This window comes from Megascapheus bottae, chromosome 7, assembly GCF_031878675.1.
Source record: "Megascapheus bottae isolate mThoBot1 chromosome 7, mThoBot2.hap1, whole genome shotgun sequence".
Classification (NCBI taxonomy): Eukaryota; Metazoa; Chordata; class Mammalia; order Rodentia; family Geomyidae; genus Megascapheus; species Megascapheus bottae.
Window position 1 is genome coordinate 65958 of NC_143515.1, and position 15047 is coordinate 81004.

General features: G+C 40.2%; 1 pseudogene; it reads right to left on the reverse strand.

The window, feature by feature from the left end:
• Positions 1 to 3911: 3911 nt before the first annotated feature.
• LOC150060149 (Ig kappa chain V-II region 26-10 pseudogene) lies at positions 3912 to 10183 on the reverse strand (annotated as a pseudogene).
• Between the last annotated feature and the right edge of the window lie 4864 nt (positions 10184 to 15047).

Genomic DNA, 15047 nt, shown 5'->3' on the forward strand with positions numbered 1-15047 from the left:
GATGTTGATGGGTATTGCATTGAATTTGTAGATAGCTCTTGGCAAGATTGTCATTTTCTCGATGTTGATTCTTCCAATCCAGGAGCATGGGAGGTTTTTCCATTTCCTTAGTTCTGCTTTAATTTCCTTTTTTAGGGTTTTAAAGTTTTCGTCAAAAAGGTCCTTTACATTCTTAGTTAAGCTAATTCCTAGGTACTTTATTTTGTTTGAGGCTATTGTGAAAGGAGTTTCTTTCCTGATTATTGCCTCGTTCCTCTCACTATTGGCGTAAAGGTTGATTTTTGAGGGTTGATTTTATAGCCTGCTACTCTTCCAAAGTTTTGAATCAGCTCAAGGAGCTTGGAAGTAGAGTCTATAGGATTCTTTAAATACAGAATCATGTCATCTGCAAAGAGGGATAGTTTTATTTCCTCTTTCCCTACTTGGATCCCCTTTATGCTTGCTTCTTGCCTTATTGCACTGGCTAGGAATTCTAGTACTATGTTAAAGAGGAGTGGAGAGAGTGGGCATCCTTGTCTCGTTCCTGATTTTAGAGGGAATGGCTTTAGATTTTCACCATTAAGTGTAATGCTAGCAGTAGGTTTCTCATACACAGCCTTTATTACATTGAGGAATGTTCCATGGATTCCTAGTTTCTCCAGAGCTTTTAACATACAGGGGGGTTGGATCTTGTCAAATGCCTTTTCCGCGTCTATTGAGACAATCATGTGATTTTTGTCCTTGCTCCTGTTGATGTGTTGAATTATGTTAATTGATTTGCGTATGTTGAACCAGTTTTGCCTTCCTGTGATGAATCCAGTTTGATCATAGTGTATAATTTTTTTGATGAGTTGTTGTAGACGGTTGGCCAGTATTTTGTTGAGAAGTTTTGCATCGATGTTCATCAAAGATATAGGTCTATAGTTCTCTTTCTTTGATGAATCTCTGTCTGGTTTGGGGATGAGGGTTATACTGGCTTCATAGAATGAGTTTGGTAAGGAACCTTCATTTTCAATTTCGTTGAAGAGCTTGAGGAGTACTGGTGTGAGCTCTGCTTTGAAGACCTTATAGAATTCAGCTGTGAATCCATCTGGCCCTGGGATTTTCTTAGGTGGAAGTTCTCTAATTGCCATTTCTATTTCAGAGCTTGAAATAGGCCTGTTGAGTTGGCTTAGTTCTTCTTGGTTCAGTGTGGGTATGTTAATATTGGCTAGGAATTCATCCATTTCATCTAGATTCTCAAATTTGTTGGCATAAAGGTTTGAGAAGTATTCCCTCATGATATTCTGGATCTTGGTAATTTCTGTCATGATATTACCATTTTCATCTGCGATTTTGTTTATTTCAATATGCTCTCTTCTTTTTTTGGTAAGATTTGCTAAGGGCTTGTCAATTTTGTTAATTCTTTCAAAGAACCAACTCCTTGTTTTGTTGATTCTTTCTATAGTTTTTTTGGATTCCAAATCATTTAATTCTGCTTTGATTTTAATAATTTGCTTTCTTCTACTGGGATTAGGGTTGGTTTATTGCTCTTTTTCCAGGAGCTTAAGGTGAGACATTAACTTGTTGGTTTGCAATTTTTCCAACTTGTTGTTGTAGGCACTCAGCGCTATAAATATTCCTCTGAGTACTGCCTTTGCTGTGTCCCAAAGGAGTTGGTAGTTTGTGTGCTCCTTACTGTTAAATTTCATAAACTGTTGGATTTCTGTTCTGATCTTCGATGACCCATTGGTGATTCAACAATGTGTTGTTCAGTCTCCATGAGTTACAGGGTTTTCGTTGGTGGAGATGTGTGTTCAGTTCCAGTTTGATGCCTTTGTGGTCTGAGAGTATGCATGGAATAATTTCTGTGTTTCTGAATCTGTCCAGGTTTGTTTTATGGCCTAACATGTGATCTATTTTGGAAAATGTTCCATGTGCTGCTGAGAAAAACGTATATTGTGTTGTTGCTGGGTGGAATATTCTGCAGATGTCTGTTAGATCTAGTTGGTCTATATAGTTGTTCAGTTCTAAGATTTCTCTGTTGAGTTTTTGCCTTGTTGATCTGTCCATAGGTGAAAGTGGTGTGTTAAAGTCACCGACAATCACTGTATTTCGATCTATGTATGGTTTCAGTGTAAGTAAAGTTTGCTTGATGAAGTTTGGAGCTCCAGGATTGGGTGTGTAAATATTTAGGATCGTTATGTCTTCCTGGAGGAAAGATCCCTTTAGTAGTATGTAGTAACCTTCTTTGTCTTTTCTTACTAATTTTGGTTTGAAGTCTATTTTATCTGATATGAGGATGGCAACTCCAGCCTGTTTATGGGGGCCGTTAGCTTGATAGAGTTTATTCCAACCTCTCACTTTCAAAAGATGCTTGTTTTTTGGGTAAGATGTGTCTCTTGAAGACAGCAGAACGTTGGCTCTTGCTTTTTGATCCAACTAGACAGCCTATGCCGTTTAATTGGAGAGTTGAGTCCATTGATATTGAGAGTTAGGATTGAGAGATATTTATTAGGTCCTACCACTTTTAAAAGCTTTTATTTGGGCCTGTGTCTTGACAGTTCTTGTGGTCCTTAGGTGGTATGCTGTTTAGGTGCCATTTCTTTCCCTATATTGCATTTATTTTGGTTTTCTATGTATAGAACATCTTTCAGAATTCTCTGTAGTGTTGGTTTTAAGTACACAGTGGCATTGAGAAGCATCTTCATCCCAACCCCTTTTTCTTTGTGGCAGTCTTCAACACATCATGCTTTGACTCCATCTGAAATCTTCCTCACCTTCTCCATTTACACAAGAGATAGCAGCTCTCACACATAACAAGACACCTACAGGAGTTAGGAGAACCTCAGAAATAATAAACAGGAGGTAAACGATTGATATGCATGGTCTGGATGAACCCCTCGGGCCAGTCTGCAGCTGCTGGGAGGCAGGGGGGTTTGGACTGTATCAACAGAATCCACACAGATGTGTTGTGATTTGTGTGGACAGAAGTGAGATGGCGGATCAGAGTGATATGTTATCAGTACAAGGGTGAGACTTTCTTTTGCAGAGCCAAGTCTAAATTCAACAGTCAGGTCCAAGAAAATTCAAGTTGTGCCTAAAATCAATGAGAACAGTGTTGGTTTCCATGTTTGTCTGGATTAACTGGAGCACAGGGCACATGGAGAAGAAAATCATTTCCCAAGCATTGCCTTTTATCAATCAAGAACCTAGAGTGACTCCACAGTTGGAAACCAGAAGAGGGAAAGAGTAGCTTAGTCCCTGTTCCCCCATGGAAAAAAATTTCCAAAGAGTATTGTAGAAAGGAGAAAACTAATAAGAGAAGCAACAGCCAAGTGTCTAGAATGATGAAGTAAACAACGGAGAAGAGAAAGATAGATAGTATCGTTTTCCTTTACTTTTGGCCATTAGGCATGTGGACAGCCTATCCAAGAATCAAGAAACAGAGGTTGGATAGTTGAGAGGAAATTCCTCAGCTTCTTCTAGTTATACCATCTGGTTGTGCAGGTGGTGAGAACTCCGTGGCCCTCTCTTCTTATTTGACTTCAGGTAGTAAGTGGCAGCATCTTCAGGCTGCAGGCTGCTCATGGCGAGAGTAAGCTCTGTCCCAAATCACTGCCACTGAACCAGGATCGAACTCCAGACTTCCAACTATGTGCATTATAGATCAGGGGTCTGCCAGCTGTCCCTGGTTGCTGCTGGTGCCAGGCTAAAACAAACCCAATGTACTCACTGGCCCTGCAAGTGATGGTGGCTGTGTCTCTGAGAGACAGAGACAGTGATAATGGAGACTGGGTCATCTGGATGTTACACCTGGCTCCGGTGTGGAAACATGAATTAATTGAAAATTGAGGCATAATGGTTCACAGTAATCTGTGTTATTCCCCATCATGGTCCTTCCTTACCTGGAATCCAGAGCAGCAGGAGCCCCAGGAGCTGAGCAGGAGTCCTCATGTCCATGCTGGGTGCTGACTGGACTCTCTGCTGCACAGGGGGAGCAGCAGTCTATGAAGAAGTGCTGAGGACAGTGGGCTGTGCTGTTGGCCATGCAAATCAGCAGCCTCTGGGCAGGGATAAGCACAGAGGTCCAGCTGCCTCATCTCAGTGACTGCACCATTCTGAGTCTCAGGAGACCTGTCAGATAACAGAATAAGTTAGAAACTCAGAGGGTAATCACCAAGTTCCTTTCCTGTGGGTTGATCATGTCAGCCTCTTTTCTTTTTATTTCTTTATCTGAGAAAAGACCTGTCTATTGAAGAGATAGATTTAGAAATTTATGAGCAAATTATGGCAACACAAACTCGGCCCATGTTTCATTTATCCAGAACAGAAAGCTTGGAATTGTTTTGATTTACTAGTAATCTGTATGTAGCAACTTATCGGCATTGCTTTCCTGTAATGAAATCCATAGAGGTGAAATAAGAAAGAAGACCTCTTTGAGAAGAAAATGCCTGGACTTCTGTATTGTGCTGCTCAGCCTTATCTTCTCCTGTATCTCTGACTTTATTGTCCAGTCTTCTCTAGAAAAGCTAGTGTTTTCTCCCTTCATGCCTGAACAATCTTTACTACCAACCTAGATCTTCATATAATTTCGAATGTCCATGCCCGAGGTCCTTGTATTATTCCTTCTGGGTTTTAAATGCCCTGATTTCTGTGTCTGGATATTTCTGACTGCAGAGATGTGACGGAATGAAAACCTCACATCCTTTTTCAAAGGGTGATTGGGTTAAATGACCTAAGTGATTTGTTCGCTTGTTTTAGGAAATACAAACTGTTCAACCTTAACTTCTTCCCCTTTCCCTAACTCTAATCGTGTCAGGAGATGAGGAGACACGGTATGGTCCAGGATGCCCACTGCCCACTTCTCCTGAGCAGCAGTGTTGCTTGTGGTGAGGGGACACAGGGGAGGCTGCATGGGGGGAGAGGAGGCATTTGCTCATTGTCTGGCCTTTTCCTTCATATGAAAGCTCTGTGAAATTAGAGATCCTGTTTGACTTATTCAACATATTCATGTTATTCATTTTGTGGTACTGTTTCTGCATACTTCCTAAATATGGTTCTTTATGTTTAGGGTAAGAATAAATGAAAAAATCTCCACCAGAACTGAAGAACTGAAGGTATGTCACCTTTTATTCCTAGAGGGAGTTGTGTCACCTTCAATCTCTTGGTGACAGAGGGATTTGAGATGTCTTAGGAAAGTTGTAAAACTAGATTTCCTGAGGTGCAGTGATGGGGGGCTTCATAAATATGGGAGAAATCTCATAAAAATATGAGATTCTCTTTGCACTGAAGGAAGTCTAAGAAGTCTGCTTGGATGACTAGTTGCCTGTGCTTTATCAAGAATTCAAACAAGTATTGAAATGCAAAGGTGCCTGCAAAGTGCACTGTCTTCTCATTCTACCCAGAGACAGGAAGCCATTTTATGTCTTGACATGGACATGTTTCACCACTTTTTGGAGATCTATACCACGATTTGTGTAGATTCTGCGACAAAAATCTGTGTTGTAAAATTAACTATACTATTTTAATAAAGCATAGTATAGGATGGAAAATACACATTAAAGAAAAATTTTAGCTAAATAGCAGTGAAAATGAGGCTTTTAAATTTTGTGTCCAGACACCTAGCGAGCTCTCATTTATATTTCCAGGGTTAATGACATGTTTGTTTTCTTTTCCACTACTAACTACTCAGCTCCCTACTGCTCTGTGTCTCACATGAATGTGTTCACAGGTAGTATATTTTGAATGCTGAAAAGACTATTGTAATGTATAGACAATATCTCAAATATCTCTTAATATATAAAAAACATGAAGGTAACAGTTACTGAGAATATCAAGAATATTACTTTTCAGAAAAAAATTTCCTTCTCTTCATCCTCAGTCCTCACTTGAAACAAATAAAGAAGACTATTTTTCATAAAGACACATGATGAATATAGTAAAACACTCTCTTCACAAAATACTCTCTTCATAAAATGACTGACCAGTGTCTATTGCTGCAAGTTGAGGATACATGATGCATTGGTAGATTCTTCCCCTAGTCCAGTTTGCTTTTTTAGTTTGTTACAGAAGACCTTTATGCATTTGTGAAGAGATTCTTATCTATATTATTTAAAAATCAATTTCCATTGACCTCTATCTTAAGGAATTTTTTTTGCTAGTCCTGGGCTTGAGCTCAAGGCATGAACCCTTTCCTTGGACTTTCTCATGGCTAGAGCTCTACCACTTGAGCCTCAGCACCACTCCCGGATGTTTTTTATGTATGTGGTACCGAGGAATTGAACGTGGATCTTCGTGCATGCTAGGCAATCACTCTACCACTAGGCTAAACTCACAGCCACTTAAGGGAACTTTCTTACTTACTTACAACTTGCTGATGATAACTTGGAAGCATGTGGAAATGTTCTTGGGCAATGTGCTCCTGACCAAATCCTGAGAGTTGGGCCATATGACCACACAGTGGTCAGCTATGAACCCCATGTCACACAGTCTACAGGAAGAACATTTCCCAGCACCCCTTTTCTCACTGGCTTTTCTGCATATTCTCAAAGAGGGTCTCGTACAGCATTTTAAGTGATAATCTCACTCAGTCCTATCAATCCCCATGCAGTCATTGGAAAGAGGTAGTACCAGAAGTAAATTGAGAACTTTACACAGTTGTACATGTACAAATACACCTTTTATTTGTTAATATAAATATTCCTGTGAAGTTCTGACCATCAGTAATATTACATGTTTACATAATCCCCTTTCCAGGTCCTCTGACAGGTATTGAGGTTCATGGGTATCTTTGCAAGTTAACATCCTGTCAGAAAGTTCCTGGTAGACCTAATTATATTCCATTATTTACATAGTTTTGTGTTTATCACTGGATGCATTTTCTTTCTTATTACTTTCTAAATATTTATGATTTTGTAGCTAATTCTTATAACAATGCATCTAACTATAGTTGTGGGTATTTGATATTAAATCAGTCAGCAAGCCAACAATAATGGTGTGTAACAAACACATCCAAGCCCAGTGGCTCTTAACACAAAGCATTTATGTGAGTGCATAGAAGTTCACAATTGCAATGAATTGAACATTGGGGCAGGGCTTGGCTGGACAGCGCTGAGGTCACTGGGCTTGTCTCCCTTGTGAATTTGTTGATCTTGAACAAAGATCAAAGGGCAATGACCACTTCACATCATGGATGCTTGTCCTGTGCTCAGGCTATGAAAACAACTGTATGTCCAATTATCTCCAGAACAGAAACACAAAATTTAAATCATTTTGTCTTTATAGTTCATCAAGTCATTGAAAACAATGCCTCCATTAAATTTCAAGGGATTGGACAGTACAACTAATGAATAATATATAAATTTCAAAGTCAGAATCCAAGAATGAAAATTGGTTTCTGTTACTTTTCCAAGAACCTGGATGTGTTGTCCTATCCTTCCACAGAGGACTTCACTTGCTAAGGTAAAAATCTCTTTCAGTGTGGAATCGAAACTGTTCCCTGGATGCCTGCTATCTTGTCATTATGTTAAAATGCAGATCTTTATTTCTTGAGACAAGTAGAATCAGGTACTTTGCATTTGTAACAAGTGCTTAAGGATGGCAATCATATTTCTGCTTTGGTATAAAAATGATTAGCTGTGCTTCTTTGCAGTCGTTTCGGTAAATGATTGTTCCATCAGTTTATTCAGCAAGTGGGTATGCATTTTTCAGGGTAGGTTTTCCATGACTTGTCAAAGGTTGAGAATAATGCAATATCTCAATTTGCAGTAGGATAGTACATGGCACTTTGTTGGCATAATCTTAGACTCCACATAAAATATTCACAGATATTTACAAGAAGGCTCCAGGACCATAACCCAGGTGGCCAAATTCTGGGATGGGAAGTAGTGATGACATGTCGCTGCCAATCTCCCTGTATCAGCGGTGAAGGATCTTCCCCTTCCCTCCAAGCCCAATCTTTTTATGTGTCTAAAGTATGAAGAATTGAGTCCTGTCTTATTCCCCAAGGTCAAGCAAAGCACCAGGTGCATGCTCCTGTGTGCTTGTTCCCTCCAGGGGAAAATGGCCCCCACACCAAGGTGGAGCATTCCACTGTGGGCCTGGCCAAGACACCACCCTGGGCTCCCAGGAAACCATCACCATTTTCAATTTTATTTTTGCTTCTTTGTAAAGCCCTATAGAAGCCTCCTACCCCAAATCCAGTCCCTAGCACAACCTCCAATCCCGTGGGAAGATCTGTATCCCTCACAGTTCCTCAAGCATTCCTGGCCTGTTGAGGATCGAGTCTGCCCTATACCTTTTCCATTCTCCTCCATTTTCCTTAAAAGCTCCACACAGGAGGCACAGTGACCATTTAACTTCTTTTCTCTGGTGACTTGCACAATGTGGAGCCAGGGTAAGATTGTCAAATGCTGGATACAGGAGAAAATAGAATCAACTCTGGGCTGGTTCTGACTAGTCTCTTAAAAAACACTACACTTGTGGATAAATACTTATGGATTAACTATTCCTGTCACAAGTTTCATGAGTGATTAAAGATATTCCATTTGTTCACTTACATTCCTGACCTATATTTCTCCTGAGAAAGACATCTCTACTTTTATCCTTTAGTTTCTCAGATGGATTTCAGATCATCATGGTAAAAGAATGTATGCCATGACAGACAGATGCACACTGGGCAGTGGTGGAAGCTAGAAAACCCTCCAGAGCCTGGACTTTGCAATGTCGTAGTTCCAGGTCTCTGAAAGGCCCATTATAAGGAAATGGCAACTGTTTGAGGAGATAGAGGTGCAAGATATTGCTAATCATTGATGATAACTGAAGGCATAGTTTTTCTAATAAGGTCATGTCATGGTAGCTGACAAGATAGGGCTGTGATTGTTGTGCCCTTTGAACAAGGGCTTAATCTCAGACATCTGAGACCTATGAATTCATCATAGGGCTTCAGTCTACTCCACTGTCTGCACTAGAGCCAGAGCCCTGGGCCACAGAAGGCCAAGACACCCTTGCACAGGGTCCAGTATGTTATCTGTCCCAGGTTGATCCAAACAATAAAAAGTGAACAAACTGTGTTAAAAGATTGATGGTCAGGCAAGATTTGGGAAACAAACAGAATAGATAAGCAAAAAGACACAACTGGGCTTCCAGCTTCTCAGCAGAAAACAGAGTATGAAGGATAGGTTTGTACCAGAACCACATGCTTGATGAAAGTCTTTAAAGATTCAATACTAATGGAAAAAATCAAAGAATACATTTGATTCATATACATCTGCTAAGCTATAATACCACTGTAGAGACTAATAGTGAAACACCTATGATTTATCTGTAGTCTCTGGATCTTTGTAGTTTCATGTATACCACAGATTGTATATAATCTGATTGTTACATTGTCTTTTTCTCAAGTCAGAGTCCCTCTCACATAAACAATACAATCTCCTTTCCTGGTAGACTCAGACCATCTGCTCAGCTGCTCCACATAACAGCCACCCATGAATGCAGTGCCCCGCCAGAAGGGAGGTTTTTGTTCAGGGCTGTATCACTGTGGGAGGAGCATGTGTACTCTGAGAACAGTAATAAACTCCAACATCCTCAGCCTCAACCCTGCTGATTTTCAAGGTGAAGTCTGTGCCTGACCCACTGCCACTGAATCTGTCTGGGACCCCAGTATATCGGTTGGAAACAGCATAGATCAGAAGTTGTGGAGACTGGCCTGGCTTCTGCAGAAACCAATTCAAATACGTGTTTCCATCACTATGTAAGAGGCTCTGGCTAGACCTGCAGGAGATGGAAGCCGGTTCTCCCAGGGTGACAGCCAGGGAACGTGGATTCTGGGTCAGCACAACATTTCCACTGCATCCTGAAATTAGAATAAGACAGAAGTGCAAGTTTGTATACATAGATAGCCAGGCTTTTATTGCTTTGATTTTGTTATATATGTATACAACCTGGTATTCATATTTCACAGTTTGATTCACAATCTCAAAGTATTAAGCATTAAGAATAGTGGTATCTTAACACATCAATAAGTCACTAAAATTTATTATTTTCATAAATAAAATCTGTACCCGAGCACAAGTTCTACTTCTTTCTGCAATATCTCTCACTCATCCAGATCTAAACCTCACTTGTCCAATTATAGATAACAAGACCTGCACATCTTACTCATAGATAAAATACAGCTGGGTCCTGAGAACTCACCCTCCCACCCACTCTCACTCCTCATCTCCCTTTCTCCTTACCAGGGATCCAGAGCATTAAGAGCCACAGGAGCTGAGAGAAGGTCATCATTTCTAGGAGTGAAATGAGGAGTCTTCACTGGTCAAGGCAAGTTCAGAGCTGAGCCTTTATCTCAGACTCAGAGAGGAAGGTCCTCCCTAGAGAGCAGTATGCAAATATCCAGGTGGGGGCAACAGAGTGAGAAGAGCCAAGGGAGAGTGGGGCTGCTCCTTTGAGAAAGATGAAGCCTGAGGAGTTGTGTGTTTAGAGATAACAAATAAAATCTTTGATGCCTGCAGCCCTGGGAAGTGGGTTGCCCTGTGAAAGTCTGGATCTGTGGGGGAAGATAGGGTGCATATGGTACCACCTTTTGAAACCACAACTTCTCCAAGTTTATGTCCATGACCGTCTCCAGGAAAGGCATAGAGAGCTGATCCGCTCCCCGATCCCTCCATTGCTAGTCCACTGCTGCATTGTTCTCAAGGGAGTCCATCAATAAGAACACAGAGTTAAGCTGGATGAAGAAGCAGCTGATAATCATAGTTATCAAATGAACTATTCTGCCATGTTATCTACAGAAGTTAGAACCTCATTTTCATAGCAACTTCCTATTAAGACTTAGGATGAGAAAATGACGGAAGAACAAAATTTTTCTCTTGCAAATATTGACCTAATTTTCTTTAAAAGGAAAAAGGAAAATGGTAGAAATACTCATATTTGAAAGTTTCAATTCTCATTCAAATCTGGGCACTGGCGACACCTGTCATCCTTGTTACTCAGAAGGAGGCTGAGATCTGAGGATCGCTGTTCTAAAGCAGCCTATTCCCAATTGACCACCAGAAACCTGACGTTGTTCCGTAGCTCAAAGTGGTCAAGTGCTAGCATGAAGCTGAAAAGCTCATGGAACCCACTGAGACCCAGAGTTCAAGCCCCATGACCCACCAAATAAATAGATAAAAAGGCATTCCAGGTGAAATTTCTTGATGCAGTATCCTGTCATTCTTCCACACTATATTTGTACAGTAAATTTACAGATGAATTTCTCAAAAGTTCTCTCATTAGAGTAATGGAATGGTGAGTTGATCAAGAGACATTGCACTCATATGGTGACATGCTGAAATGAAACTCTTTGTGTAACAAGAGAAATTCCTTCCAATTCAATTCTTTCTCATTATATACATCAAGTCTGGTTATGGTTTTTTACTTTGTTTCTTGTTCTCTGTCAAACATAGGTCTCACCTGGTCAGTAAATGGGAAGGTCATCCATAACCAAAATCGACAATTCAAGCAAAGCTTCAGACTTGACAGTAGCAAGAGCTGAATCCACTGTTTTCCTATATCTAAATAAATCCAAGCCAAGGCTGAGTGAGAGCGGACTTGTGACATTCAGTCTCGTAGGACTTCTTGTTATGTGAGCATCAAGAAAGTACTACACATATTATGCAATATGGAAATAGTAAGTATTTCCACAGAGGAGCGGCAGTGGGTGCCTGCCATGTTTTCTTCTATTAAAATAGATGTGGAAAAAATATTCTTTTCTTAAACTACTTGTGAAGATATATGCTTGGAGTTTAACGTATGTATGTTTTTAGAGACCAACACTGACCAAGGCATGACCAATGTGTTGCTCTTCAATTAACATAAAAATCGCTAAGTTTCTCTAGTCTCCATCTAATTTGAATAGTCGCTGCGTATTTGTGTGAGACATTTCTGGCTCTACTTCTTCTCTGAAACAATGCTGGGCATGCTGTGAGTCAGAACATCACCTGGGGAACAGAAGCACATGGAGAAGGAGCTTGTGCTGATACCCATGGACCAAACTGACCACTGGAAGCAGTGCCTTGTGGGAAGTGATTAGGCCATTTGAGATCCTGCCCTAAGTTGGTTAAAGCTGCTCTCCTGGAGTGAGTCAGTTCTCACCGTAGTGCCTTGGTATAACATGAAGACAACTACATGTTTGTTTACCTCAACTTGCAACTTTTAAATCCACCCTACTGGGACACAGTCATGACATCCCTCACCTGAGTACAGACAAATGAGGATCCTGCAATTAGCATTTTCTGCATCTAAAACTGAATTGAACAAAATTCTTCTTTACTCAGAGCTTAAGTCAGTTATTTTGTAATAGAAAAGTTCTGACACTGGTGTGTGTGTGTGTGTGTGTGTGTGTGTGTGTGTGTGTGTGTGTGTGTGTGTGCACATGATGTAGTGCAAGTAGACATTCTTTTAAATGGTCTAAATGAGAAGTAAAAGCATCCATCTACCTGTTCATCTCTTAAGCACTGTGGGAATAACCTATTTGCTATCTGCCCTTAATTACCTACACAAGTGTGTGTATGGGACTGCAAGCAGGAGCCAGAGGGCACCTGGCCCCACCCACCTGGAGCAAGGGGTCATGTCTCAGGACACCATTGGTTGCCGGTTGTCTCTATTTGATGACATGGCTGGGATCACTTGATCTGTATTTAGCGAGCATGCTTTGTGGAATAAAATTAGACCTGTGTCTAGAGCCTTGGTCTCCGGGGTCTGTACTATTTGGGGGCTCCATAGCCATCTTACCCCTGCCACGTGTGCGTCTGAGAGGGATACCACAAAACACAGCTTCCTTATGCTTACAGGGATCACGTGTTCAGTTGCTGAAGGGCAGACTCACATCCAGTGGATCTGTCATTTAGTGTTTTACCATGCTTTAGCGATTCTGATGATGATCCTGAATTCTGGACACATTCGAACTAGGAAAGAAAATAATATTGCGCCCATGTTTTGTTGTGTTTGCTTCATTTGTGTCAAGAATTGTGTTCTTAATGCACTACGTGCAGTTATTTCTTTTCTCTTTTGTTCCCCTTAAGATTAATCTCATGTTGTCACTATATCTGATTTTATTACCTGATATATTGTATACACATTTATTTGATTTTTTGAAATAGGTATGGGAAGGGGGGAAACCAGGATGATCGTGAAAAGATGAGGGGAGGGAAATGGGGATAAAACCATGCGAAGGGGTAGCAATGTTCGAGAAGTAATGTACCCACTACCTGACAAATGTAAGGGTAACCCCTCTATACATTACCCCAACAATAAAAAAATAGAATTGGTACTGTTTGAGAAGTGTCACTTCCCGCTTTCATGCAAGTATCTCACTTTTCATTGGCTTGTACTTCCTGAAGCTCTTGCTATGGTGACAAGTTGCACATAGGAGGAGCACATGTGACCATTGTCTTGGGCAATGCCTTTCTGGATATATTCTTAGAGTTGGCCATGACCTCACTGGGTCCTCAACTGTGAACTCCTCTCCTCACAGTCTCTTCAGGAAGACATTTCCCAGCATTCCTCTCCCTCTCTGCTTTCCTCTGGACATTCTGAATCCAGTGTGATCTCTTCTCATCTGCAATGAGTTTAGAAGCTGGCAGAGACACAATCCCATGTGTCCAAACACACAAAGAAATATGCAGACAGAAATGAGCATGTGGACAAGTGAGAACTTCATGCACATTTCTTACTTTTAATTTTACTTTTATTATCTATAAGTAGTTGTACACAAGGGTTATCATTAAACATATCAGTTTATAAATACAATGTATAGTGATCTCTCATTGCTGTCATTATTCTGCCCCATCTGTCCCAGTCCAAATCCTTTCTTCCAAATATAAAATATATTTTAGTCCATGTAAAATATATTTTAAATACTAAATGTAAATTGATGACTCTGGACCTCTGTAAGGATCACAGATGGTACATTTCTAATTACTCTAAAAAAGTGATGTAATATAGTTCACTATGTAATTATAGCTGCTACTTCATTCCATAAATGTATTAACTATATTTTCTATTCCCATATATTAATATTTTCCTATGTGTGACTTTATTTGAACTTACCCAGAAACCAAGGGTGCTTTGAATTTTTGAGCTCTGAATAATACCCTGAGATCAAGCAACATTAAAAAAAATAATGGCCAAAATTTCTAAAAACATGGACACAAAACACATATTATTTTTGTCCTCATATTTCCTTAAAAATATTTCATTGAGGAAAAAATGATGAATTTGATACTGAGCAGTAATGTCAAATTACCTTTCTGATAATTAGATTAACATATTTTCTTTTAACTTATTTCTCTTTTAATTTTATTTCTCTTAGTTATGTTTTATTCATGTGGTGGCGAGGAAGCAAACCCAAGGCATTATGCATGTTAGGACAGCACTCTCCTACTAAGTCACAATCCAAGTCCAGATTCCAGTGTTCTATGTACTTTTAACTTGTATGTTGAAATAAATTGTTTCATTTTCTCCTTTCCAGAAAAAACTCTGATTACAAGAAATTGATAAAATTTTAATGTGATAATTTAACTATTTAATTACTTTGATCTGATCATTGAACAATGTACATACATACACAAACATCAAAACGTACTTCAAACAAAATTATACCTGGACAATCAAAAGATTTTATAAATATGTTGTTTGCCAGGCCTGGGGCTTGAACTCAGAGGCTTGGCATTGTCCTTGTGTTTTCTTAAGGGTAGAACTCTACCATTGAGTCACAGCACCACTTCTGACTTTTTCTGTGTATGTGGTAGTGAGGAATCAAACCCAGGGCTTCATGTATGCTAGGTAAGCCCTCGAGGCCAACTAGATTGCTTCTTTAGTGAGTGGCTGCACATGTTTAGCAGGACCTGGACCTCACATGAGTACAGATGTGTGTTCTTTGTAAGTCAGAAGAGACATTGTTACAGGTGTGTTGCTTGTGATAAGGAGGGGGATGGAGAGCTAGGGTGTGGCAATGTCTCCAGGACCTGTCTCCTAATACTGTCCAGATGCATCTGAGAAGCTCTATGTGCAGGTAGACGAAGCAGGAGGAGCAGCTGGGGCTG